We start from the raw sequence: 4,004 nt of genomic DNA, 5'->3' as shown, positions 1-4,004 counted from the left end.
TGGGCCAAGACCCTTCATCGGGACTATTGATTCCCACGGATGTGGAAAATCAACAAGCAAAGAAAATAGGAAGTAGTGGAGATAGAAAAACCCTTTGAAAAAATTTAGTTCAAGGCATTAAAAAACTGTAAAGCAGAGCTCAATAGTTAACAAATACAACAGAGGCAATACGAACTTTCATCAATACCAACAATAACGTTTTTTTTTATAAAAATGTTGGTCCTATTTCAATCAGTAAAATTTATAAAGATAAATAAGAACTTTGGAAAACTTTAGAAAAGACTATTTGCACACAAACCCATTTAGATTAACATGACCTGGGACAGAAGGAGGAAGAGAAATAATACACTTGAAAAAAAATCACGCAAGAGTCAGATAAAACTAAGTATATGTTTTCATCAAAAATGAACAGGATTCGCTACACCATGTGCAATCGTGATAAGCAATACAGACCAGAAACCTCCAATGCGAGGCCCACTCAGAAAAATGAATCATCACTCTGCAAGGAAACATTAACAACTGGAATGAGTATGACCCTCCATGGGAGACATCCCAATGATCTGAGCAGACGAGATGGTGACAAGGAAGCATCGAGCACCTGACAGAGAGTTGGAGACCTTTTCCCAGAAACAGAGGGGTCCCTTGCAGAAATACAGGACAAAGTAGTTAACAAAAGAAAGAAAAAAAAATCAAAAATACATTAAATACATTAAACAAGGCAGTAACTACAGAAAATGCCAAGAGAAACCAGACACAATCCAACACATTCCAGGATCCTGCAAAAGTTTAACTCAATCTGATTACTTACAAAGCTACAAACAAGTGGCAAATATCATTCACCAAAATCTTGCTTTAAAATACCAACTCACGAATGCCCTCCATCACTTCATAAAGGCACCATAAATTCCAGCCTGATGCAGTTTTAGAGTCAAAATCTTACAAATTATATGATAATCAATACATTATTTCACATAGGACAATCCATAATAAACATCCGGATATAATATCACAGGATAAACAAGCAGGAACAACTGCTTCAATAGATAAAACCATTCCCAACAGACACATGTTCTTCGACCAGTAGAGCACCTAACCACAGGTATTGCTTGTGCCATCAGTCAGACAAACAAAAGATTTTCTTTGTCAATCAGCTTCCAAATGTTTCCACTGTCATTTGTAGCCACGTCCCGCTGCTGATTCCCTTCTCCTCATCATACGTTCTTACCCCGACCATCCTCCAGTACACCAAACTCTGCCCTGTGTGGACCCGCCTCCGGTTTCTGAACTTGCTCAGCTGAACATCCAATTAATGGTTTCCATTCTGATTTCAGTCTTTAGAGGACAGTGGTGTTTTATAACAACCCTGTAGAAGCAGGGAAAATGATCCATAATGTGGAATAAGCCCTGAATAACTACCAATGTCATTCTCTATCAGCGCAGAGATTTGCGGGGTGAAGAACATGTCAGGCAGAACTGCAGTAGGCTCAACTTCTTCAGTCTGCAGAAAATGCAAAGTAAACCTCTTCACCCACAAAGTGGTGACTGTTTGTAACCCATCACCACAGGGAGAGTGAGAGATGAACAACAGGGGAGGATTTAAAAGGACTGCCCTGGAGCAGAATCGCTGGCAGGGTCCAGCAGGCCTGAGTTGACTCTCTACTGCACACAATGTGTGTTATAAATTCACTAAGTACCGGAGACCGAGTTTAAAATAGAGCTGATTTATTTGTCTCAGATCCAGAATATTAAACTCCAGTCACATTAAAGGTGAATTTGCAGCAGAAGAAACTCCTCCCATCCCCAGTGACCAGGGTGCAGAACTGGGTGTGGTGAGCAGCAGCAATAATTGCAGAGTTCAGCAGCGACAGTCATTCTCGAAATTGCATTCAGCAACAGTGTGGACAAATATCCAACATGCAGCTTATTGAAACTTTCTACCCAGCGTGAACCCGGTAGTGTGTCACAAGGTTAGATTACTGAGTGAATTCCTTCCCACATTCGCAGCAGGTGAACGGCCTCTCCACAGTGTGAACTCAATGATGCACATTTGGTGGAGATTGCTATTTTCCCAAAGCCTGATTGGCCTCTACCCAGTGTGAACTTGCTGCTGTCTCAGTAGATAAGCTGACTGAATGAATCACTTCCCAAACTCACAGCAGCTGAACAGCCTCTCCACAGTGTGAACTCGTTGGTGACTCTGTAGGGTGGATGACTGAGTGAAAGTCTTCCCACAGACTGAGCAGGTTAACAGCTTCTCCCTTGCATGAACTGACTGGTGTCTCCGTAAGTGAAATAATAAAGTGAATCCTTTCCCACAATCTGAGCAGGTGAATGATTTCTCCACAGTGTGAACTCGCTGGTGTCTACGAAGGTCGGATGATTGATGGAATCCCTTCCCACAGACTGAGCACGTGAATGGTCTCTCCCCGGTGGGAACTGACTGGTGTGCCAGCAGATCAGATGACGGAGCAAATCCTTTCCCACGTTCACAGCAGGTGAATGGCCTCACCCCAGTGTGAAGTCGCTGGTGTGCCAGCAGATCACATGACCAAGTGAATCCCTTCCCACAGTCTGAGCAAATGATTGGCCATACTCCAGTGTGAACCGACTGGTGTGCCAATAGGAAGGATGACTGAGTGAATCCCTTCCCACGGTCTGAGCAGGTGAATGGCCTCTCTTCAGTGTGAACTCGCTGATGTTCCTTCAGTTTAGATGAGCATGTGAATCCCTTCCCGCAATCTGAGCAGGTGAACGGCCGCTCCCCGGTGTGAACTCGCTGGTGTGCCATTCGGTCAGATATGGCCTAGTGAATCCTTCCCCACAATTTCAGCAGATGACCAGCCTCTGCCCAATGTGAACTGACTGGTGTGCCCACAGCTGGAAAGATCGTCTGAATCCCTTCTCACACACAGAACAAGTGAATAGCCTTGTCCCAGTGTGATCTTGTTGACGTACCTTTAGTTGAGATGAACGAGTGATTCCGTTCCCAGTCTGAACAGGTGAATGTTACCTGTGTAAAATAACGGGCGTGCCAATCAGTCAGATGATAGAGTGAATCCCTTCCCACAGTCTGAGCCGGAAGGATGATTGAGGGAATCCCTTGCTCCACTTCTTAAATATCTGGACAGGGACAGCAAAACTGGTGTGTTTTGTTTGAATTCCCACAGACAATTTCCTTGTCATTTTTAATCTGTAAAAGGATTTACAAAATCCATCAGTGGGTGAAGGACAACATTTCAGATGAGATCACATTAGTTACCATGGTGTGATCTGACATCACACTGTTACAGTGAGGTTCAACCCAAGTTGCAGAGATAAATCATCTTGAAACTGGGCACATGGTTGGTGTCTAGAATGACCATCAAATTCTCCAATACTCTTCCAGTCTCTACAAGAATGGGGCATTTCTGCCATCTCCAATCTGTGAATTGGCTCAGTTTGACTCTCTCCATTGGTGTTATCCCCTGTTCCCACTGAGCAGCATGGGAGCCTGGCCCCACAGGAACTGAAACACTCTCACACAAATACCCTTTGTTGACGTGCAGCTGGGATTTTCTTTTCTGTACTGTTAACTTAAAGTGCCACAGTTTTGACGCCATGTAAATATTTCCTACTCAGATGTATGGTTGGTCTGCACAGCTGTTAAAAGGAATTAGAGTGAATATTAGTATTGTTTAAGATTCTTGTCACAGTCATAGAAAGAATCAGACACATTGGCCCATCTAGTTGGTGCCAAGCTATTTACACTTTCCACTCCCACACCCCTACCATCCAGGTACATATACCAACATCTAACACGTTGCAATCGTGCTCGCATGCACCACTTGTGCTGGCTGCTCATTCAAAACCTGGATGACCATCTCTGTGAACAAGTTTTCCCTCTTGATCCACTTAACGTTTCACCTTTCACCCTTAATCCATGGCCTCTGGTTGTAGTCCCACCCCATCTCAGTGGAAAAACCCAGCTTGCATTTATCCCATCTATTTCCCTCAAAACTGTGGTA

This window comes from Hypanus sabinus, chromosome 18 (assembly GCF_030144855.1).
Source record: "Hypanus sabinus isolate sHypSab1 chromosome 18, sHypSab1.hap1, whole genome shotgun sequence".
Lineage (NCBI taxonomy): Eukaryota > Metazoa > Chordata > Chondrichthyes > Myliobatiformes > Dasyatidae > Hypanus > Hypanus sabinus.
Note: the sequence above shows the minus strand (reverse complement) of the source record.